At 39.2% G+C, this 26,574-nt stretch overlaps 1 long non-coding RNA gene across 1 annotated transcript; it reads left to right on the forward strand.

Moving 5' to 3' along the window:
• Positions 1–3,490: 3,490 nt before the first annotated feature.
• On the forward strand, positions 3,491–26,574 carry LOC117594720. Its single transcript, XR_004575964.1, has 3 exons — positions 3,491–3,773; positions 25,624–25,766; positions 25,858–26,574. It is a non-coding gene; the product is annotated as an uncharacterized LOC117594720 (long non-coding RNA).

Below are 26,574 nucleotides of genomic sequence, written 5' to 3' on the forward strand. Positions count from 1 at the left end.
ACAGCACTTTTTTTTATGGCAACACTGTGGTTATGTAGTTTGAGACTTTCTTACCCCAAGACTCAACTAACGTCTGCATTCTCCCGCTGTGATCCTTAGAGACTCTTAGCCCTCTCAAACCATCCTCCTCACTGTGCATGGGGTTAATATAGACACATGTCCTATTCCAGGCTTACGGTTAATGTCTCCATTTGATTAAAACTTCTTAATTTCTTCCCTAATAGTTGAAATGGGCAGTTTCTTTGCAGGGGCATGTAAACTTGCTGCAATGTACTACTGGTGTATGCTGTTTGAACAGACTATCTGCTTGAGATGTGCTGCTCCAGCAGGCAGTTGTGTTTTGGCTATGCTCCCACAAGCCAATTTTTTCGGACTTTCAGTCTGTCTGTCTCATCAACCCAAGCAGCAATGACAGTTTCATGTCTTTTGGTGGACAGGGACAACTTTAGTGTTGTGGGGGGCCAGGAGCACAATGTGATTGCAGGGCCTCTACCTCAAAGCTAAGAAATGTGTTGCCCCTCTCTTGATGGCATAGAGAGCACGACCTTTCGGCACGACAACAACCCAAAGCACACATCCAAATCCACAAAAGCATGGCTTCACAAGATTAACGTTTTGGAAGGGCCCAGCCAGAGCCCAGACCTGAATCCAATTGAACATCTGTGGGGTGATCTGAAGAGGGCTGTGCACAGGAGATGTCCTCACAATCTCACAGATTTGGAGCGCTTTTGCAAAGAAAAGTGGGCAAATATTGCCATATTAAGATGTGCCATGCTAATAGACTCATACCCAAAAGGACTGAGTGCTGTAATAAAATCAAAAGGTGCTTCAACAAAGTATTACAGTGGGAGAACAAGTATTTGATACACTGCCGATTCTGAAGGTTTTCCTACTTACAAAGCATGTTGAGGTCTGTAATTTTTATCATAGGTACATTTCAACTGTGAGAGACAGAATCAAAAACAAAAATCCAGAAAATCATGATTTTTTAATAATTAATTTGCATTTTATTGCATGACATAAGTATTTGATCACCTACCAACCTGTAAGAATTTCGGCTCTCTCAGTTAGTTTTTCTTTAAGAAGCCCTCCTGTTCTCCACTCATTACCTGTATTAACTGCACCTGTTTGAACACTTCACCTGTATAAAAGACACCTGTCCACACACTCAATCAAACAGACTCCAACCTCTCCACAATGGCTAAGACCAGAGAGCTGTGTAAGGACATCAGGGATAAAATTGTAGACCTGCACAAGGCTGGGATGGGCTACAGGACAATAGGCAAGCAGCTTGGTGAGAAGGCAACAACTGTTGGTGCAATTATTAGAAAATGGCAGAAGTTCAAGATGACGGTCAGTCTTCCTCGGTCTGGGGCTCCATGCAAGATCTCACCTCGTGGGGCATCAATGATCATGAGGAAGGTGAGGGATCAGCCCAGAACTACACGGCAGGACCTGGTCAATGACCTGAAGAGAGCTGGGACCACAGTCTCAAAGAAAACCATTAGTAACACAGTACGCTGTCATGGATTAAAATCCTGCAGCGCACGCAAGATCCCCCTGCTCAAGCCAGCGCATGTCCAGGCCCGTCTGAAGTTTGCCAATGACCATCTGGATGATCCAGAGGAGGAATGGGAGAAGGTCATGTGGTCTGATGAGACAAAAATAGAGCTTTTGGTCTAAACTCCACTCGCGGTGTTTGGAGGAAGAAGGATGAGTACAACAACAAGAACACCATCCCAACCGTGAAGCATGGAGGGGATGCTTTTCTGCAAAGGGAACAGGACAACTGAACCGTATTGAGGGGAGGATGGATGGGCCCATGTATCGTGAGATCTTGGCCAACAACTTCCTTCCCTCAGTAAGAGCATTGAAGGTGGGTCATGGCTGGGTCTTCCAGCATGACAACGACCCGAAACACACAGCCAGGGCAACTAAGGAGGGGCTCCGTAAGAAGCATCTCAAGGTCCTGGAGTGGCCTAGCCAGTCTCCAGACCGGAACCCAATAGAAAATCTTTGGTGGAAGCTGAAAGTCTGTATTGTCCAGCGACAGCCCCGAAACCTGAAAGATCTGGAGAAGGTCTGCATGGAGGAGTGGGCCAAAATCCCTGCTGCAGTGTGTGCAAACCTGGTCAAGAACTACAGGAAACGTATCTCTGTAATTGCAAGAAAATGCTAATTCATTACTTAAAAATCATACAATGTGATTTTCTGGATTTTTTAGTTGAAGTGTACCCATGATAAAAATTACAGACTTTGTAAGTGGGAAAACCTGCAAAATCGGCAGTGTATCAAATACTTGTTCTCCCCACTGTAGTTTAAGGGTGTGCACACTTATGCAACCAGCTTATTGTAAGGTTTTTTTATTTTATTTTCCCCCCTTGAAGATTTCAGTTTGTTTTTCAATTGAATTGTTCACATTATAGGTCACATTAAAAGTGGAAAAAGTTCTGACATGATTTATTTGTCTCATTCCTTTACATTACAAAAACCTGGCATTTTAACAGGGGTGTGTAGACTTTTTATATCCACTGTACATCAAGGGTAAGAGCTATATCCAGGCACTTTGCGTTGTGTCATGCATAAGAACTGCCCTTAGCTGTGAAATAAAAGCTGTAATACACCTCCTTGTGCCTTATTGCTTGAAAGCATAATAATAATAACAATAACACTAATATTAAACATATCATCAATATTTTCATTATCTCCATTATTTGGACAATGTTGCAACATTCAAAAATAAATTAAAAAAACTTTTGAATGCCTCAGTACCTAAGCTTGAGAGGATTTCTCAAAGTTTGTTCTGTTAACTCCTTTAGAATGGACCATCAACATGCTCTGCAAACACTCACCAAAATACAGATTTGCGAAGAGCAACTATTGATTGCTCTTGATTGCTGCCCTAATGACAGTAGTAGGCCTATACTCAAAAAGGTCCATATAATGGTTCTCTTGTCGTGGACCAAATGAAATCACTCATTACTGCCACGAACAGGCCCACTGATCAGCAGTACAGTATCTCGAAAGAAATTTGTATTTACAGTACACACACATTTGAATAACATATCCGGTTTTACGGCAGTAAATTACTATTAGTTGATCTGCGCAACTTAATATTTTGGTGAGTACCAATTTTGACATCATGACGTTAGCAGCTTTGGCTAATGGTAAATAATATTGGAAGCTACTTCGCTCAGAAGAGAACCAGTCTCAAAAATATATCCGCTCCTACATGCCCAGTTACTGTGGCAGTTTTTGAATAAAACTACACAATAATACCGTAAGGCCCACATGGAAAGGAGAACTACTGTGGATTACATATAATGTTCATTAATATACACTGAAACTTATGGAATAACGCACTTCAGTCGTCAGGCATAGATTAATTGATTGGTGTTGTGTGGTGAAATTCTTGTTCACGGGTGCCACACCCCCTTCCTCTCTGTAGCATGGTATATTCCAGTGATGCTGAGTTGGTGACTGTGTCCACCAGAGAAGATTTTTTGAAGATGAGCAGTTGAATCATAACCCTTCGAAAAAAACAAATCACTTTTAATAACGCCTTCCGCTCCACACATCAAACGCTGTCTTGCAATTATATTCGAGACATTCACCGAAACATCATAGCCTATTCAGCTGAAGCGCAGCGGTTCTCACTGCGTTATTTTCCAAGGATACACGAGGATACAACATAAGAATGTGAACAGTCTTATTTATCTGAAGTGAAGCTATGACATGGGAATAAGCATCCGTTATGGTCACATCACGCAAAGGTGAGCCATTTGTGTAGCTTGCTTACTACTGCTTTCAGATTGTGTGTATTGCAGATTTTCTACGTGGTTTGTAGCCCACTGTCACTATCGTTCGTGAATCGTGGTTCCTCAGGTGCAAAATCGTTATGTGTCGAGAAACCGCGAGTGTATAGTACAGTGATAGCCACGTATCAATAAACAAGCTGCCGAGGAGGCTATGAAGATTGTGATTGCATGGGCCCGTGGGTGCTAATGGGCATTATATTTATGCTGGGGGTACCAGCTCCGAGGAAAGGGACATTTCATGGTAGCATACTTACACATTGCCATTTTGCTAAAGGCAAGTCTACCCTCGACCAATAAACTTTAAAGATAGGTCATTTGAGTTTCCATGTTGTTCACTATTGACCTAGCACATTTCTGTGTATTTTTAGGTTTCATTTTAAGCTACGGTTCGGCTATACTGAAACTATTTTGGAAGTGGACCATGGCAAACTTGAATCTGTTTTGTTAGTAATAGTACTAATACTACTAGTAGTAGTGGTGGTAGTAGTATAAAGTAGAATTTAATGTCAGGTGATCTGAGAACATAGTCGACTATCAGGATCTCAGATAAGGACGTTTTACTATTGTATAATATTTTACTAATCCCATTGATGACAAGTAACACAATGTGATTTGGTTATAAAAAGGACATAAGATATGATCAACACAGCATTTATTTGCTTTGTGTAGTCACCTGAAACAGTTATTGAGATATTCAGAGGAAATGTTGAGCTTTCCTTACTGCATTTAAAAAAAAAAATGTCATTAAATTAATCTGCATCAAGTAGGTTAGATGAAACTCCAGACTCTTCTATGTGATAGCCATCTTTGTATTGTTAAATAGGACTTCTTTATATAGAATAATAGAGATTTATGTTTTTCAGATTTTTTCCAACAGTTGCTATCTGTTTGATCCATCCAAATATATTCTGAATAAAATACTACTCAAATAAAAATACTGATAGAAATATTGGATTGACAAAGTGTGACAATAATACATTTCTAAATAAAATGGCATAGTAATTTTTGAGAGTTATTGATTTTTAAATCTGTCTCAGTGTGTGTTTGTGAGATGTCATGTACTGTACTCCGAAATTCAATGTGGTTAGGTACACCATCAAGCTGCCAATCTCCATGCCTTATTTCTTCATTCAAATTAAAAATATCCTTAAGAAAACATTAATGCAAATTTTGAAGAAAGGGAATAGAATGTCTAAATTGCTTGCTTATGTGATCCTGCATTTATTGGCCGAGTGCAAGGATTTAGAATAGGTCGTTTAATGGCTTATACAGAAAAGACGTTTGGATTTGTTTAATGAAAAAGCAAGACCAGTCCTGTATATTTTACATCTCATAATAGATCTCTGCTGTGTGTTACTATTTCGTATGATCTTTATCCCAGAGAGGGCTACAGTCTTAACAACAGTGTTTTGGTTTGTAGACTTTAATTTACAAAACAAACCTTCAGTTTTTGTGCAATGCTGTGGCTTTTAATTCAGTATATCTATCAGCTTTATATCTATAAACTTATGCATGGGCATTTGCCTTGATTGAGGTTCTTATCAATCGTTTGAAAACAGTTTTTAGTGCCTATGAATGCATTGTGTGAAATTGTAAATTATTATCTTATACACTGTCAGCTTTCAGTTTGACTGGAGGTTAGTTTGAAACAAATTTATATCATCAAATCAGTGATGCAAATATATTCCATTCCACATCCCACACATTCACTAATGGTAGATGCAGAGGGGTTATTCTTTCTTTTATTTCGAAGAAAATATAGAAAAAAATATTAGTGTGACATTTGATGTCAAAAGGTGGTGAAAAGGAGAGTATTAGTATGCATATCTGCAAATCCTAGATGAAAGAATGTGATTCTGGCTTGTTCAATGACCACCCTTAGGCATATCTACTAGATGTATGAGACAAGACTACTCCATGTGCCATTGTCAAGTATACCCTGGTCTTTTAGCATAAAAGGACACTTTTGTTTATGGTCGGGTTATTAATTCCCATATCGTATAGTTTCATAACCATTACAATTTAGTAAAAAAATATGGCCTGTTGTTCACTGGTCTTTACAATAAAGGTTATACATAAACATGTTTCTCCTAGTGTCTATATACATGGACAAATGACATATCATCCTAAGCATACCATAAGAAGAGATGTACTAAGACAAGGAGGAAAACATAAAGGAATGTTGATCACTGGCTTATATTCTCAGGACACATACAGGATAAATATATTGGTAATGGTGATGGTAGTGGCAGTGGTGGTGGTGATTGTGGCAGTGATGATGGTGGTAGTGGGGATGTAGTTGTAACAGTGGTCATGGTATTAATGGTGTTGGTAGAAGTGTTGATGGTAGTTGTGCCATTAGTAGTGGTGATGGAGGTTGTGACCTCATTGGAGGTGCCAGGGCAAAACCCATTTGAAAAAATCTGTGGAAATGGTAGTGGTTGTTGTAGTAGTGGTGATGGTTTTAGCAATAGTTATGAGATGGTGGTAGGAACCATGGTGATTCTGGCGGTGATAAGGTGATTGCTTCTGATGATGGGGTTGATGATGGTAGTGTTGCTGGTGGTTGTGGCAGTGGTCATTTCTGTGGTGGTAGTTATAATAGTCTTGGTAGTGATAATGGTGGTGATGGTAGTGGTTATCGTGGTTGTAATGTTAGTGGTGTAGGGTGTGGACGCAGTAGTCGTTGTGGTTGTTGTGACACGGGTAATGATTATCGCTGTGGTATTGGTAGTGATGATAGCAGGTCGGCCGTGTTCCCTTTTCCCTCCGGCGTGCTCTGTCCATGGTCCTAATTTCTCTCGCCTAAAACGCCCTCTTACGGTGGCTGGGAAACATGACCCAGGCCCGTGCATCACAGTATATTTTTGGAGTATTAAATTGTGTATTCTTTATTTTTATCCATTTATAACCCTGTGACAGTCATGAACCCATAAAAAAGAAACGTCTTTAGGCCTAATCATTTTCAGTTTTGTTATTGTACATTTTATGGCTGTATTCATTGTCATTAAAGAATTAGGACAAATGTTATATACTTAGTAGATGCCCCAAAGATTGCCAAGAAAAGTTTTAAAGGGTTCTTTGGTGGTAAGCATATGAGAGTCCTTTTTGATTCTAGGAGTTCCATGTGGAACAATATGTGAAAAGCGTTGACTGACCAGAAGGGGTTGATCTAAGGATTGTCCTATGGGGACCTATAGGGACTGCCTTGCAAAGTATGATAAGTTCTCAGTTGTTAATGAGCGTTACAAGGTATGTGGTTCCCGTCTCTACCTCGGGAACCACATTGATGCTATCCCTGCATTTCAGTTGCACATGCCACCTCCACCTTCAATGTGCCTGCACAGCACATTTGGAATTACTATTATACTTGCATTCTTTTTTCCTCATTCAGAATTGCCATTTGTACATGCATTTGCCTCATTGCACAACTATTAATTTCCCACTTGTACATGCATGTACTTAATACTTATACATTTTCTGCCCTCCCCTATTTGCCTTCATTGCTCATTTAGAATTGCCATTTGCACTGTATTTGCCACCATTGCACATTCCACTTGTAACAAACATTATACCAAATACTTGTACATTTCCTGCACTTTTCTTCTATTTGTACTTCTGGTTAGATGCTAACTGAATTTTTTTGACAATAACACTGAATCTAATCTAATCAAAGAACCCCCCTTTTTTGTTTTTTTTAAAGAGTGTATTTTACCCACACCTTATAGCACATATTCTCCCCATATCATGTGATTCTATGAGCAGACTATGACCTACAAAACATTAAGTCCATTCTGCTCAACATCAACTGCCTTTTTTCTATGTAATTATTTGTGCCAATCCCTTTCTACTCATGCTCATTTGTTGATTGCTGTGGATCAGGACTCTTTTCATGGCTTTTTGAGTTATATTTTTAATTGGTCATAAAATGTTTCAAGTTTCATGTTTTGTTCAAATGGTAATATTAATAATTCTTGTCCTAATATCAAACACTCCAATTGTGTCTGTTTTGCGAGTTGCTTGTTTGGTTGTGTGCGTGAGCTACTTCCTCCATCTCACTCAACCTCCTCCTGATGTGGGTGTAACTGTGACGGCAGCCTTCTGTTGGTTCGTGAAACAGGTAGGCAGCTACTGCCCTATGCAATGACATTTTTCTAAATGAAGTGGCAAAAGAGGCACCACAATGGAGCAAACCAAGCGAGTGAGAATGTTGAGGTCATAGCGAAATTCAACATGCTGGTAAAATACAATTTACAAAGTTCAAATCAGAGAAGGTTCCACACAAACACAAGCTCCCTCTCAATTAAACATTTAGCTAAAGAAACAATATGCATTCTGTTCATTTGCTGCATAGTGAAGAGTAAAATAAATCTACTGTTGATCTGATTGCCTTGTCCCCTTATTTACTGACTATAATAGGTCCCTTAACCTTTGCACAAGGCTACTGCGCACAGCATAGATGAGCCTGGTTCAGCTTCCATTTGATGTTGGTCTTGTGGGATGGACTCATTTCATTTTAGCTGATAATTACACTGCAGGTGTGGCAGGAACTTGAAAACCATTGTGATTTGCCAAATCACCATCTGTCATTGGTTCTGCCAAAGTGAGTGTGATTATAAAATCAAGAAGTATTCATTAATTATGTTAGCCTACTTTTATATTACAGTTAACATAATGCAATTGCAAATGTAGCTTAAAGTACCACTTACAATGTATACTATGCTCGACGGCAAGGGAACCTAATGCTAACTGAACTAACCATTGTGAACTTCATCCACTGTTATTCTGATTACATGAAACACAGGGCTCTGCAATTGGCTTCTCCATTGATCATTGCCAACAAAGATGTCTCTTACGAGCTGAACATTATGTTGAATTCTCCACTGGCTATCTTAATGTCCTGGCCGTCGTCTCTGTTGGCAATCACAGCACGTACAAATACAAGCACGTACAAGTTTTCTCAGACAAATCTTCTGCATGTCCTTTATTGGTGTTAAAGCTTGCAGTTTGCACACAACAAAGCTGCATCAAATACGTCTTCTGAAATGTCCATGTTTGGGAAAATAGCTAACTAGCTAAATACCAAAGCATATAGGGGACACAGAACACCTGCAGACATGTGGGGGAGGGTATCTGAGAACAAGTGAGAGACGCTGACCTTTGTTCTCTCTCGTTGCTGTTTATAGGAATGTGTTCTTGGCATACAGTAAGAAATAACAGTAAGAAAACAAAATTAGGTGAAACTATGATTGCATTCTTTAAAAAAAATGCAACATGGAGACCTACGTCCCAATGATCCAGCAATGTAAACGTGCAATCTACAACTCATCATCGCAGCAATTGCGTTCACAATTTTGGAAAAAGCAATTATTTTTATCAGTATGAACAGTATGATCAGTTTCTTTCCAGCTACTGTAACCCTGCTGAATACTATGACCCAGCAATAATCATACCCACCCGGCCACCGCTTAAGTACTGCCTTTCAGGGACCTTGTTGCACTACTCTCTTTGTACTGCTAGACTCTGAAATTGCTTTGCAATGTCTGAGAAAGACGTTTTCAGTTGTTACATGTACATGTCAACCTTGGGAACCTCATTGCTGCTATCTTTGCATTTCAGTTGCTCATGCAATGGCATCTTAAATTTGCATCCCACCTATGACATACATTGTTCTTAATTGTTTGACTTGTACATTCTCTGCACTCTTCTATTTGCACTTCTGGTTAGATGCTAACGGCATTTCGTTGTACTGTACTTGTACAGTGACAAAGTTTAATCTAATCTAAATCAGCAGTGCTATCATGTTCAGTATCGACATATCCCAGTTGATACTCCGAACATCAGGTGCAGTATTGTTGCTTGCCTCTGATGCCTATGCGATGGTAAACTGCACACAACGATAAACTGTTTTTCTGTTGCGGTGCACCAGAATTTAGCAGCGGTGGAGCACTGCTCTGATTTCAAAAAGAGGGGAACATTGTGGCCACTAACCCGGCTGCAATTTTGAACGTATTCATACTTAAATAGAGTGGCTGTTTGCTAGAGCATTATGGACGGGTGTTTTTGTTGGGGAATTGTGTTGTTTAGACAGGCGTTTTTCTGACTTTGTATCCTAACCCTTACGTCAATCTGGGCGTCATTGACGATGGCCCCGGGCGAGGTAAAAGTCCGGACTAATAAAACTTGCAAGTCACTTTCCCGATCGGGCCATTGCAAAAAAATTGAGGTTGAAAAAAATAATAATTACATTATAAACTCAGCATCCTCCAGTTGTTTCGTAATCTGGCACACGGACAAATAACTCCCTTCTACGAGCTCAAACGAAAGCAATTTTTTTTACCTCAGTGCAAATAATAATTTACCTGATTCGACTACGATGGGACTCCGATGCACTTCTGTCGTACGTTCCTGGCTAGAGCGGACAAATCTGGGTCTTTTTACAAATTCACTGACAACTTTCACAAACAGTACCTGACCAGTCATGCCAATAGCAAACAGCACCTGGTCTGCATGACAGCCAAGCGGGTGGTTTGCAATCCGTCTCCAGGGCCGTTGACCGCACGACAACCGCATACTTAGTAAGACGGACCAGCCGTTTGCCTTGTTCCCTCGGGGATGAATGAGTTCATGTTTTGTTTAACTGTTCTTTTTATTCATTTTAATAATTAAACATGTAAGAAGTATAAAAATGTATTTTTTAGATTTTATATATCCAGTATGCATTTCATAAAGGATTTAACATGTAACAAATGTATTTGGTTATATGTTGTAACGCTGATTAATTACAACTTTTGGAAGGAGGGTCTGTTTTTGGGGCCAGTAAGTTTCATATCCACTGCCAAAAATGTTGAAGTTGAACCATGTCAATACTGGGATGCCTAACCTTAAACGTAACCTAACCTTAATCCTAACTCATACTCCAGTACCTTATTGCCTATCCTTAACCCTAATGTTAACTGTTAACTGTTAACCGTAAATGTTATTCGTAAGAAGGAATTTTAAATTTGGATTACATTAAGGACCAACATAATAGCAAAACATTAAGGAACATCGTGATAGTGAGTCATTAAAGACCAAGGCACTGGGGATAGGATGATAGCAAACACAATTGCACCAACTTATGTTCATACTAAACATACAGTATATTACAAATTGATCCATACGAGCGTAAATCCTGAGAGTTACGGTTGACAATTTAATTAAATTACTGAATTATTTGTTGTTTCTTATGTCGGAATGAACTAATTTGCCAAATATTTATTTTACTCTAATTATTATATAAGACTTTTTTTGGGGATGACCAAATCATCTTGCCACCAACATGATTTTTCTGTGGAAATTGTTAGTCAGGAGCCTTGTATATTTTTCTTCTCAAATTATGCCTTTGGTGTACCCTGTTGTCAAATGGATTTTAGTCTTTACAACAAAAACAATTATTTTACCGATAATATCCCCTAAGTTGTGGCTTTCTCTACCCACAATTCCTTTCCACAGAATAACCATCTACTCATGCAACCACTGTATTATGCCAGTCATCATTAAATCATCAAATCTATTTATCGAAATCTCTATTGCACATGGTATTTTAGTCTTACATCTCTTTCCATTTTCTTTCAGCAGAAAACAACTGACTAGGGTCTGAAAGGACTGTGGTTCTAATCCCCCTACCACCGAGGTGAAAGCTATGTCATTATGTCCCTAAACAAGACAGTTAACCCTAATTGTTAATTTTCCCCCTAGGTTGTTGCTGTAAATAAGAATTGGTTCTTAATCAACTTGCCTGGTAAATAGTCATAGTCAGATTTAAATAATCTAGTAGGTGAAACAAAAACAATTTGGTTTTCAACTTTAATGAAATATGTGCGTCTTAAAATGGAATTGATATAAATGAACATGATTTAAAATAAATTATTTAAATTTTAATTTCACAAGGCCATTTAAACGGCCATTGAAAAGTGTTCAGTATCTGAGCACATTAATTTGGTCTCTTACAATGATGGAGAGGTGTATTGGGAAGATGGAAAGGAACATTTGTCAGCGAAGATGAAATACAACCATTATCTGGGTATCAGTACTGAACTGTAACTCGTATCATGCAGTACAGTAATGACACTTTTATATATAGTACCTGGTGCAGGAGCTCCTTTCTCCATTCCAGGGATGGGACTTCAAATGGTTTACAATAATTTAACTAAAAACACCTGTGTTAAAGACACCATTGTCAATACATAGGCTGTTATAAAGCCAAATGTATATTTTTTGATATTTTATTGAATACACAATTTATTTGTTTGTGCTTATTTAACATATACAGTGTGTTTGTCCTGAAATATTTTAAGCAGACTCCAGGGAGAAACGTTATCAGCTTTTGTAGGTATCTGGAAGTGCCAATGCAGAGAAAATCAACTTTTCCTTTGAGTAATTTTACTTAGATATGTGAATCATGAATGTTGTCTTGAATACCTTTCCCACAAAATCTACATTATGTATAAACTGAGACTAAAGACTCTCAGTATGAATAAAGCAGAGCTGGTAACAGACATCAAAGGCATTTTTGTTTTGAACAACTGATGTCTTTTTAAGTTTACCTCATACCACTAGAGACCAATGAGCAAAAGGAGTTCATCTGATCCACTGGAGTCTTACAACAGAATCACTAAAGTAACAACTTCTACAAATATTTCACTCATCAAACAACTCAGTGTTATCTATAATGATCTATGTTCCTTATCAGAGTATAATCAAAACAATAGAAAACACAAGATGCTTGTAGATGATTCAGAAGAGCATGCAATGACATAACTCTGCTATTGAGATACAGTCCCACATAGCATCAGGTGAAGTAAGCAAATTAATAGTTGATGAGGAAGAAATTGTGTGGTCTTTTTTAGATCAAAACACCTTGAACCTGGTGTATTTGAAGTAAATGCAAATACTCAACTTTTACCCAATGCATGTCACTTTATTTGTTTTTCTTAACAAAGCAATTACATTTTTTTAAATGAGTATGAACTTTTTGGTCATTTAGTGTCTTCAGTACATGGCACATTTTACATCTAGCATAGATGATTGGTTTGAGGGACGGGCTATGAAACAGCCTGCCCAGCAGAGTGAGTAGGAGGCTGGGAACAGCCATCTGCGGTGCATGGTGAAAATGCACAGTGGAGAGAGGTGCTTGACAGACATGCCGGTAGCGATAGTGAATAATGTGTTGCATCGAAGGGCTTGTCCATGCGGGAAGGATGAAGCCAAAGTTGAATGTCAAACGGCATACTGTTGAGGGATGACAAAAGCGTGAGTGTCATACAAGACATTTGACATTGGAAGATTCTGAGTGACACCTTCTTACTCTCCAAATGGAAGATTTGCAGCTGCAGCACAATGCAATGAGGACCCTGAAAGTGGAAGCTCTGGCTGATACAATAAATTGTTCCCTGGTGCCTGTCAAAAGCGCCCGTGTCAAAGTATAATGCCTCTGTGTATTCCTCCATTTGATTCATGGCTTGGAAATAAAGGGAGTGTATACCATTACAGGAGTTCTATGTTCATCCTGCAATAAGATGCTATTCTTGTAACATGTCTCCTATAGACACTTTCTGTTTACAAACATTGCTTCAACAGGGCAGTGCCAGCGCATCATGGTTGCGTAAACGGCACTAAGCTAGCATGGTAACCGATAATGTTTGGTTCTTTTGGTGTTAATTAAGGTAAGCTTTTCTGACCTCATCACTTGAATATGACTTCATGTCACTTAGTTATTTAACATGCATATTTGTTTTATGTGGTGGTTAAACTATCACATAATGGGTATGTAACCGTGATTTACCATATGCTATGCAGCAGACCCACTTTCTCAAGTGATGTGACGGCTGGTCAGAAAATTGCAAACTAGCTGATGGATATAAAATAACTTATCCCCCCGAAACATATCAAAATGTGTAATCATCTTAACAGCACACCAAACTTATAAGGCCATTTTTTGATTATGGTTGTGACAGGGCACAGTATATTTGTGGCTAGTTTCATTTTAACAGAACAAAAAATTCATTACTTACTGGCGTTTGACTTGGTCCTTACATTATTTTGCATCCAAGGTGTGTGTGCATCTGGGAAACAGTCAATTACTTTATTGATAAACTTGGTTCCCCACAACTGGCTCATAATGTGAGCGAGCCTCAAGAAAAACTTGCAAGAAAAACTTGCATAATTTTGATGATGAATTAGTCTTACTATTATTAGTCTATTACTTTTTTGTAAGGTTTAATGGACATTGAGAATTCCAGGGGAGAGAAGAATGATAGCTTTCTGAAAGAAAAATAAGGAGTTTGTGACATTAAGCAGCTCATGCTTGAAAAGAACATATGCACCTTATTTTACATATTCCTATAGGTGTTTTCCTTTGTCATGTCAATAATTTTTTACATTGCTGTCTACAACCATCATCTCCTCTGATAAACAGTAGCACCACCCGCAGATCAACAACTGTCAAGCTGTTTTAAAATCATAGTTCCAGTGCTTTCAGTGTAAGTCTGTTATGTTTCAATGTCTACTGGCTGTTTAGAGCTTAAGAGAGATGCCTGGTTTTCTCAGCCCCCGAAAGTGTGGGAAGCACATTTAAAACCATGTCTTATCATTTGTCAAACTGCACACTAAACCAGCCAATAACAGGCTTGTACTAGTTCCCATATACCACCAAGCTTTTCTGCATACATAACTATGCATGCAAGGCTTTTAGGCTCAATAAGACATTCTACATTTTGTTTGCACTTAGAAGTCGTGGTGGGTTGTTGTGGGGCATGTTGATAAAAACATTTCTTATTAGGTTGCTTAACAAGTTGTACAATTAAATGGCTGTATAAGGGAGTAGCTCTTAGGCTGTCAGCAATATAAACAATGAGGTCTGATTTAAACTGGCAGATTTGGTCAAAACGCCACCATGCCCCCTCCAAGTGACCCACTAGCAATTTAAATTAGTAGAGTCTGGTCCTAATAGCACATAAAAAGAGGGACAGGGTCCAAGGACAAGTTTTGTAGAGTTTTGATTGGCCTGGAAATTATTATTCAGTTTCTTCCCTCAAAATGTTTCCATATGAGGATACTTATCACATTGTCTAACTCCATCCAATTTATTAGAAAAGAACCGAATGGCATATTTAGAGTATGAATGTATTACAGATGCATTTCATCACATCAAATGTTATGTCACATGCTTTTTTAACAACTGTTGTATACCGTATTCAAAGTGAAATGCTTACAGGCCCTTTTCTAAAAATACAGATGGAAATAAATAACATAAAAGGATAGGAAATAAGGAAGTGAGGAATATATGTGCAATATTTATGCAACGTTACAAAAATAACAATAATGAAAAAAATACAAAAAGTGAATGGAGCACCAATACCTAGTCAAAGTACTCAGGTAAAAAGTTGTTTAGGTTTATCTACATATTGGTAGGGGTAGAAGCTGATCATAAACAGCAGCAATATTATTTTTTTATTTGAAGAGCGTGTGTGTGTGTGTGTGTGTGTGTGTGTGTGTGTGTGGTGTCAGTATACATGTACAGTGTAGCCCACATTACTGTCAGTCTTGTTTTTGCTCTGTATTCCAGAACTTTCGATTTTTTATGATACAATGATAATATAGTTAAGTCATTTCCGCTTTAGTTTCAGGGTATTTTCAACCATATCAGATAAACCATTTAGAAATAACACTTCGTTTTTAAGGGTTGTGCCATTGAAGGGCACCCAAAAAAAAGTTTTTTATATTAGGTAGTTATGTTTTTATGGGATTATTAGTGCATGCACAAAAGAGCTGTCAATGTCTTGATTGTAGGCTTTGCATTTGGAGTCGGTTGCTGGTGTGTGATGCAAGTAAAGCTTCCCATCATGGTGCTGATAAATCAGATGAAATTGATCAGAGACACAGCTAAAACATTAGGCATGCCAAAGTCAACATTTTGGTATATTAAGAAGAAAGAAAGCTCTGGATTTCTCAGCAATGGCAAATGACCTGGAAGATCAAAGAAGACCTCTACAGAGAATGACTAATAGGAATTAAATTGTGCAAGCAAAATTTGTCTAAGATAGATAATGGTGATATGCTATATATGCATGCTCCAGCTTCAGTACTAAAACCTCTGAATGCAGTATATCATACAGCCTTGGATTTTATCATTGGTGCAGATTTTTGAACACATTATTGTCTATTATTTACTGTAACAGGGAGAGACACAGAACTGACAACAGACAGGGGTTTAGGGCCCTGAAGTTTGTTTTATTTAGAAACGAAAAGTGGGAGGAGGTAAGGGAAAAATCTAAGCCAAAGGACAAACCCCTTTTATGAGGAGTTGGTGTTGTATCTGGGGCAGCTTACTGGATTTTGGCGGTCGTGATCTCGGCGACCTCTACACCCCTCAATATCCTCGTTGTGTTCCACCTACGGCGTGCAGCATTGCTTGTTGCCTTCACCACTGCTCCTTAAGAACACTAAAATATCTCCCTTGATGAGCTCCCAACAGGAGGTAGCTGTGTGGGGTGGGGCTGGCCGTGCTGGCTTCCCCAAGAAGATTCCAGAGGCTGCTAGCTTTTAGTCCAACGCTTATTCAATCGCCATTTCGTTTGCACCACAATACATCAGTTCGCTGTGACTCCCTGACCTCTACACATTTTTTATTTATTTTATTGAATGAGGCAAAGGAAATAATTTGAGGCAAAGGAAATAATTAAAAGCTCTTACAAACAATGTAAGGCCTAGTCGACATGTACAAGTATAGTATTTATTTAAATGGGTTTTCTATGCCTTTTGGCTTCTCGTCCACACGCAAACTGTTTAACGTCACTGAAAACAGACCTTGTGAAAAACTCCTTCCAGGATAAGGATATTCAGAAACTCTGTTTTCAGTGTTGACTTGTAAATAGGGACAACATAGTTTTTGCTTGTAACGACAGTGTGTGCACCGTTATCTCCTTTGTTTGACATCAGGGTGTGCACTGTTAGGTCCTTTGTTGACATGAGTTTTAATATTGCTAACAGGACTTCTACGTGTTTACACATGAATGTACAGTTAGTCTCCCACTATACTAAGGAACAGAGGTGTCAGAATGCGTAGGTCACTGCTACATCCAGCTTGCGCCACTGTTGTTAGCCTACCGGAACCGATAATAAAAAAAAAATTCAGACTTCTGATTGGCCAACATGGCTATAAGGTTGGGGTCATGTTGTCGCCTGTTGGTTTGGCATGCTCTTTGACCGTGCTTGACAGTGTATTTTTGTGTGGACAGACATTTCTTTTTAAAGAACTAAGGAGAGAATACCCTACAGTGTACATGTGGACTAGCCCTAACTTATTTAATTGATCAGATATCCTTTACTAAAGTGTGTCATTTCTTGGATTCCATAAAAAGGGAAAGTACTGGCACACCACATTTTCTGTGAAAAAAGGGGAAGTGGGTGATTTGTTTTTGGTGGGTATGGCTACCCACTGAAACTGGCTCACTTGTCTTTACTGATTTAAATGGTCACAGCAGCCGTAGGACGTATTCTGAAGTGTAAAGAAGCATCTTATGTGCTCAGATCCAACCAGATACCTCAAAAATAATTGGATGGCACTTGACCTTGCATCAAGACAATGACCCCAACATACTGCTAAGGAGTGTTTCAAGAGTTGTAATGAACTTGACTGGCCATGTCAGTCAACGACATTAATCCAATAAAGCAACTACACTTGCTGAAGACAAGACTGAATAAAAAAATGCACAGGAAGATTCTCTATTACACACCTGGCAATGCATTACCAAACAAGACAATCAGAGTTGAAATAACCATGGTCTATACAGTGTGATATAAAAATGCCAGGTTCTTGTGATGTAAAAGAATGAGTCAAAAATAAACGTCAGAACTGTTTCCACTTTTAATGTGACATACACTCACCTAAACGATTATTAGGAACACCATACTAATACTGTGTTTGACCCCCTTTCGCCTTCAGAACTACCTTAATTATATGTGGCATTGATTCACCTAGATGCTGAAAGCATTCTTTAGAAATGTTGGCCCATATTGATAGGATAGCATCTTGCAGTTGATGGAGATTTGTGGGGTGCACATCCAGGGCACGAAGCTCCCGTTCCACCACATCCCAAAGATGCTCTATTGGGTTGAGATCTGGTGACTGTGGGGGCCATTTCAGTTCAGTGAACCTTTCTTTCCCATTCTGACATTCAGTTTGGAGTTTAGGAGATTGTCTTGACCAGGACCACACCCCTAAATGCGTTGAAGCAACTGCCATGTGATTGATTGATTAGATAATTGCATTAATGAGAAATTGAACAGGTGTTCCTAATAATCCTTTAGGTTAGTGTATAAGGTGAACAATTCACCTGAAAAACAAACTGAAATCTTTGAGGGGGAAAAATAGAAAATAAACTCACAATAACCTGATTGCATAAGTGTGCACACCCTTAAACTAATACTTTGTTGACGCACCTTTTGATTTTATTACAGCACTCAGTCCTTTTGGGTAGTAGTCTATTAGCATGGCAACTTCAGATCACCCCGCAGATGTTCAATTGGATTCAGGTCTAGGCTCTGGCTGGGCCATTCCAAAACGTTAATCTTCTTCTGGTGAAGCTATGCTTTTGTGGATTTGGATGTGTGCTTTGGGTCGTTGTCATGCTGAAAGGTGAACTTCCTCTCCATCTTCAGCTTTCTAACGGACGCTTGAAGGTTTTGTGACACAATTGCCTGGTATTTGGAACTGTTCATAATTCCCTACACCCTGACTAAGGCCCTGGTTCCTGCTGAAGAATAACGGCCACAAAGCATGATGCTGCCACCACCATGCTTCACTGTGGGTATGGTGTTCTTTGGGTGATTTTTGCACCAAACATACCTTTTGGAATTATGGCCAAAAAGTTCAACCTTGGTTTAATCAGGCCATAACACAATTTCCCACGTGCTTTTGGGAGACTTGATATTTGTTTTTGCAAACTTCAGATGGGCCTGGATGTTTTTCTTTGTATGAAAAGGCTTCCATCTTGCCACCCTACCCCATAGCCCATTCATATGAAGAATACAGGAGATTGTACTCACATGTAGCACACAGACAGTATTTGCCGGAAATTCCTGCAGTTCCTTTAATGTTGATGTAGGCCTCTTGGAAGCCTCCTTGACCAGTTTTCTTCTCGTCTTTTCATCAATTTTGAAGGGACGTCCAGTTAGTTAGTTGTTTCTTGGTAATGTCTCTGTTGTGCCATATTTTCTCCACTGACTGATATCTTTCAAAAATTTGATCCCTCTGATGCTTTGGAAGCTGTCTGCGGACCATGGCGTTTGCTCCGAGATGCATCTAAGAACAGCTGAACTTTATTTGTGATTAATCACAGTCACTTTAAATGATGACAGGTGTGTAATGACTTCTATTTAACAGCAGCATGTGATTGGTTAATTCCGAACACAGTCACATCACCAGTTATAAGATGGTGTGCACACTTACGCAACCAGGTTACTGTAATGTTTTTATTTTAAATTTTTCACCCTCAAAGAATTTTTCACATTATAGGTTACATTAAAAGTGGAAAAAGTTCTGACATGATTTATCTTTGTCTCATTCTTTTACATCACAAAACCCTGGCATTTTAACAGGGGTGTGCAGACTTTTTATATCCACTGTATGTAAGTAAGATTCAGCCATTGCTTTCGATTTACATCGTAGTTCACATAACGTAGTGTTTGGCTATTCAGCTGTCTTTGTTTTCTAAAGAAACGAACCAGCCATGGAGTGATTCTAAAGAAACAACATTTTCGATTAATTGGTTTAACAATAGAGAAGTATATTGACACTCCGCACACGTGGTATAGTGGTTAGAGACACAGCCTGTCACATAGGATACCCGGGTTGAATCCAGTGAGGGCAACACCATTCATCCCTTCTAATTGTGGGCTAGCCTAACTAGGCTTGCCTGATTCCTTTTTTTTTTTTAATCATCTTTCTTTCTGCAGGCAAAACCACAATTCTAGACATGAGCAAACCATGCTAGTTGTTTCATCTTTATGTCTTCCTTATTTTAATTGTTATTAATGTACAGGCCCATGTATTTTCATCCCTGACATATAAAACTGCTGCCATATGACATTAGAACAGTGAACTGCTACTTCCATTTTTAATCATTTGCACATATTTCAAAGTACTGTGCATACTGTGATCTATGTAGAAATCAAAGGTTTAATATAGGATTCCAAACTTATCCACCAGCTTTTATGGATTCATACAACTGTACAGTGTAGAATCCTGGTATTGCTGACATCACCCATGTTTTGCTATACATTTATGGTGGTAGCACATAACATCACCATCGCACGCAGGAGGATTAGTGTATAGGGCATTTGACCGCCTACTGAATTGTTGCTAGATCTAAACCCTGAGCTGGCAAGAAAGAAAAAATGATTGGTTTCTCCATGACTCCCATTCCAGGACAGTTACCTTGAATTGCACTTCTGGGTCCCAATGTAGCTGTTCACCAAAGGGTTTGGTTAAAAGTTAAATTCAGGTTTTGATTGGCGTTGTACTGTACTTACAACTAGGTGAACGTATTGGAAGACCTTTATTTATTTATTGCATTGCTCTGGGTTTTATTGTATTTGTGAAATTTGGCCTAACATACAGCATAATATGCATTACATTTATGTTTTTTGCCGTTAATCTACACATTTTACCTATAATAACAAAAACCTGTTTTTAGAAATCTCTGTATGTTTGTTAAAAAGGAAAAAAATACTAATCTCATGTACAAATGTATTTAGACCCTTTTTTCAGTACTTTGTAGAAGTTCCTTTGGCATCAGTCACAGGTTCTTTTGTTATGCTTCTACCAGCTTAACACAGTTTTCACATTCTTCCTCACATCTTTTCAAGCTTTGTCCAATTGGATTGGGTCTGCTGTTTGTCTGCAGTCTACAGGTCTTCCCTTACATGTTCAATGGGGTTCAAGTGTCGGCTTTGATAGGGCCATGCAAAGACATTCACAGAATTGCCCAGAAGCCATTCCAGCGTTGCCTTGGCAGTGTGTTTTGGGTGAAGCAGAAATATGGTTAATGTTTGGCCCTGAGCTCCGGTGTGCTCTGGATCAGGTTTTCTTTAAGGATCTCTCAGTATTTTCCCATGTTCATCCTCCCCACAATCTTGACCAGTCTCTGCTGCTGAGAAGCATCCCCTTAGCATGATGCTCCGACCGCCATGCTTCACATTAGGGATGGTATTAGCCACTATGTTTTTCCCAGACATAGTGTTTGGCATTCATGCCTGATAATTCCATTTTGGTATTAACAGAGAAGATTATCTTTTTTCTAATGCTCTCAGAGTCCTTCAGGTGCAATTTCATTTGCCTTTTACTCAGGAGTGGCTTCCCTTTAGCCACTCTACCATACAGGCCTGATTGATGGAGTGCTGCATATATGGATGTCCTTCTGGCATGTTCAACATTTTGCAGAGAAACTCAGAAACCTTAGTGGCCAGTGGTTCTTGCTCACCTGTCTGAGCAGGGTCTTTTTTGCTCTGTAAATTTTGCTGAATGGCCCGCTTCTTCCATCCCACAGTGATGGTGCCCACTGTTGTCTTGGTATCTTTCAATGCTTTAGCAATTTTTTTATAACCTTCCCCAGATCTATGCCTCAACACAATCTCAGAGGTGTACAGATAATTCCTTAGACTTCATAGTTTGGTTTTCGATCTGAAATTATGTGTGGAGCCTTAGGCTCAATTGTGTCTATATCTCAATCATATCCAATCAATTGAATTTTCCATAGGTGGACTCCAATTTCTAGAGACATCTCAAGGACACATGATGCATCTGAGCACAATTTGGAGTGCCATGCCAAAGGGTCTGAATGCATTTTTTAAAAAGTACATCAATTTAATCAATTATCAAGTCCATAACACAACAAAATGTGGAGAAAGTGAAGCAGTATGAATACTTTCCGAAGGCACATAACATATATTTGGGGGACCAAATATATGTAATGTGTGCACCTCCTTACTCTGTGGGGATTGCTTTCTGATTTGGCTGTCAAAGGAGGTTTAGACGCATTCATTTTTCTGCGAGAATTTTGACCAACAGAATATCTCCCAACATACTCCCGTGATACTGAGTACTGATTCGCATTGAAACGATTGTACTTAATCTGATTGACTAAGTATAAACTGGTCCTTAGGGTGCCATCTCATTCAAAGCAGATAGATGCTACATATGGTTTTGTGTAAATAGGTACACTATATAGCCAAAAGTATGTGGACACCCAAGCATCACACCTATATGAGCTTGTTGGACATCCTATTCCAAAACCATTAATATGGAGTTGCCCCCACCCCCTGCAGCTATAACAGTTGCCACTTTTCTAGAAAGGCTTTCCAAAAGATGTTGTATTGTCTCTGTGGGAATTAGTGCCCATTCAGCCAAAAGAGCATTTGTAAGGTCAGGCAGTTCATCCCAAAGGGGTTCAATGGGGTTTAGGTCAGGGTTCTGTACAAGCCACTTGAGTTCCTCCACACCAACCTTGTCAAACCATGTCTTTGTGGACCCTGCTTTGTGCACAGGGGTACAGTCATGCTGGAACAGAAAAGGGCTTTCCCCAAACTGTTGCCACAAAGTTGGAAGCATCCAATTGTCCTGTAGCATTAAGCTGACCCTTCACTTGAACTAAGGGGCCTAGTCCAAACCCTGAAACACAGCCCCGAGCCATTATCCCTCCACCAATATTCTTTACGTAGGTCTTATGCATTCCAGTAGGTAGCGTTCTTCAGGCATCCGCCACACCCAGATTCGTCCATCAGACTGCTAGATAGTGAATCCTCAACTCGAACTGACTCTTGGAACTGCGTTTGGTAATGAATGGAACTACCCCAGATCTGGGATACTTAGAACCTTAGAACTGATCCACCTATCATATATGTTGCAGTAGTTTCTTAAAGTTGCGGATCTCCCCTTTCCGACAGAGTACCACATCTCTGGTCTAGGTCTTGTTACCTTTTACAGGCATACAGAGTTTTATGTATTTATAGCAGCATTTATCAATATTTGAGTTTTAGTCTGTCCATGAATTAATAGAAACACTATTTTTTGTGTGTGTTTTAGCTTGTGCATGAAAAACGTTTTTCTTCCAATCTATGTTTTGATTAATTCCTCAATCTCCCAAGTGTATTTTATAGAGAATACCTTCAATGAGCATGTACTGACAACATAAATTGCAGTTATAATGGGCATTGGCAGGATAGGCGGAAATCTCAAATTCTTAATTTACATTAAAAAGGTTTGTGAGGCTTGCATACAGAGAGGCTTGCAACAGATGATAGGCGATGTTTACATGCTACCCACTTCAGCACTCAGTGGCTCACTCTGTGAGTTTTCGTGGTCTACCACTTCTTGGCTGGGCTGTTATAGCACTTACAGTTGACCGGAGCAGATCTAGAAGGGCAGAAATTTCACAAACTGACTTGTGGCATCCTATGACAGTGAAACGTTTAAAGTCACTGAGCTTTTCAGTTTGACCCATTGTACAGCCAGTGTTTGTCTATGAAGATTTCATGGCTATGTGCTGGATTTTATGCACCTGTGAGCAATGTGTGTGGCTGAAATACAACAATTAGTATCGGTGTTTATATACTTCTGTCCGTATAGTGTATGTCAGAGGTTCTCAAACATTTTACACCGTTTTCCACCTCAGAAAATATTTCATTTAATATATATCCTCTAAAGGGAGCACCGCGTACTAGATTTCTGAAAAGGGTTATTACAGGTGGTGTAAGCTTTAATATGTGCATTGATGTGTAGTAGAGAGTATTTCACTGCATCCCCTCACCTTCACCATCCCTGAGTTTACTTCATTAGCACGTCTGGGGAGGTCAAGAAAGAGAGGGATATGTAGTTGTGCAAAGACAAGCAACAGTCCAATGTAGTCCAATGGGTACACATTAACTGTGCCAACAGTTCTGTGGGTGAGTGTCGCTTGTTGTTTATTGCCATGGCTACTAATACATTTTGGCTGATATTACTTGGAGAAGGATGCTGCAGAGGATGCACAATACTAATCAGCGACTACATAATTGTTTTAATGTCAAAACAAGCAGAGACTTTTGACCTAACAACAGGAACATTAGTTATGTGTGGGTCCAGTTCATCGAAGTACATACTGGACAACTGTATTGCACCTTTTTAACTACTGTATGCAACTACAATCAACGATGACAGGATAAGACCAAGAGATATTGAGGGAAAGATGTCTACAGGTTATAAAGATGAAATCAGATTTCACTTCATTGTGTTGGTACATTTTGTCTCCCACTCTTCTCTGTTCTGCAAGCTGTGACTCCATGTGAAGGCACAGCTGGTGATGGTGGATGTGACATTTGCATGTGAAATCCCATTGTTGATAGTCTACATTTTATTCAAAATATAATACCCCTGTGGGAGGGGGGTGTATACCCAAAACCAAAACAAAAAATGACATTGACAAGCTAGTCAGTTAGCAGTCGCTGCTGATAGCACTTTAGTCAGTTACGTGACTTCCTCCAAGACCTAGTAAGTAGTTGTATGATAATGGTAATGTCACTTTTTGGGGGGAGTTATTATTGTGTTCAGAGGATTGCTGGTTTGAGCCCCACATGGGGCAGTTGGACAGCGAGGGAGCTAGTTACACATACACTGCTAAAGACATCCATAGCGATTGAAATATTAATTTGGGCTAGCTGTTTTCCTCCCGTTAAATGTTTTCTCAATTTGGAGGAAGTGTTTTTGTAGACATCCACCTCCGTCATCCTGGGTAAGCGAAGCTTGCATTGCATCACTACACTGTCGCCTCTCATCTGCTTTAAGCAGAACTGGTAATTGAAATACAGACAGATAATGATCTCCCTCAGGATCTTCTTCAGAAGACGCAGACACTGGGTCTTTCTTTGTCTGAAATGTCTCCTCAGTCTTGATCTTCATACACCATTTTGACAAATCCAAATCATTAGATAATGTTAGTTAAGTTCTAAAAACATATTTCCACTGGTCTCATGCAGAGTTTCATATGATTGGCCTGACTCACTAAACAACAACTGGCACATTTGTTTTCTGTGCTGCAGCTGTATTGTGCCACTGCCAACATAAAATGCCACCGCGTTCTCTGGGCCCAGGCTAATTTAAGATGGACAGAGAAAAGAAAGGGATCATCTGGCTTGTTTACAGTGCATAGTTCAAAAGCCAACATCCATGATGGTATGGGGATGCGTTAGTGCACATGGCATGGGTGACTTGCAGATTAATGCTGAACAATATATAGATGTTTTGCAGCAACATATGCTGCCATCCAGACAACATATTTTTCAGGGAAGGCCTTGCTTATTTCAACAAGACAATGCCAAACCACATTCTGCATGTATTACAACAGCATGGCTCGATTGTAAAAGGGTCTTGGTGCTATTATGAAACAAAAAATATGATAAAGGAGACCCCAAACTGTTGAGCAGCTGAAATCCTGTATCAAGCAAGAATGGGAAAACATTTCACTTTTCAAAACTACAGCAATGGTCTCCTCAGTTCCCAAACGCTTACAGAGTATTGTTGTAAGGAGAGGAGATGCAACAGAGTAATAAACATGCCCCTGTCCCAACTTATTTTTAAACGTGTTGCTGCCATCAAATTCAAAATAGGCATATAATTTTCCTAAAACAATAACATTTCTTATGTTGTCTTTGTACTATTTTCAATTAAATATAGGGATTAAATGATTGTCACATCATTGCATTCTGGTTTTATTTGCTTTTTACGCAGCGTCCCAACATTTTTGGAAACGTGGTTGTACATGGACTCCTGTCTACCCTGGTTGACGGAACTGAGCAGAGTTGGTGTACTAAACAGTGGTCTCTCATCAACTATTTGTGCCATACTACCGCAGTGTTTACAGGGGCTGACTGGTAAGTCCCAGTAGATGTTGTAATTGAGTGATTTTAACAATAGGCTGCAAGGTGGTGTTTTAATGCTGATTTTGCTACTGTTTTGCCTCAGAGTGCCGGAATGTGTGACCCACCTCTACAGTTCATAATGAGATGATTATGGAAAAGAGTGAAATTATTTGGGTATTTGTAAAACAGCAGCCACACATCAATTATCATGTCAGCAGAATAAGACCCTCTGGAATTATTGGAAAGGCGAAACACCATGCACTTTCAATACTCTGTGAAGTTCATCATAATTTATTTACTCTTTAGCCAACTAAATACGTAATTTCCCCAGTTGGGGGAGGACAACACAACAAAATTATCTTGAGATTCAAAGTTTTGTTTTAATATGATGATTATCACATGATTGCACATAAACACATTTTCACATCCATTTTTCACTTTTTATTTTTTACTGGAGTTATGTACTTTGCTAACATAAAGGGTGCTAAAATCATTTCTAGTTATTTGCCAGGGGAGTCTCCTTGTCTCCAGTTTGATTCACATGATTTCACCTGTGCAGACGCAACTGATATTTTAAGAGATGGTTCAATCTAAAACTATATACGTGTGAAATGATGGTGTCGTATTTTACGATAGGCCATTCTTTACTTCTTTCCCTCCCTAGTGTTAGCATCATTACATTGGTCCAAATTCATGAATTGTAACTGTGCAATCCACAAAATCTGCACTGCAAGTGGAAAATGTTGCAAGTGGAAATAAAGAGTGGCAAATGTAGTGATTAATTTGACACCAGAGCTTCTGACAGAGCCAACAGTTGATC

The sequence above is a fragment of the Esox lucius genome, chromosome 7 (genome assembly GCF_011004845.1).
Source record: "Esox lucius isolate fEsoLuc1 chromosome 7, fEsoLuc1.pri, whole genome shotgun sequence".
NCBI lineage: Eukaryota > Metazoa > Chordata > Actinopteri > Esociformes > Esocidae > Esox > Esox lucius.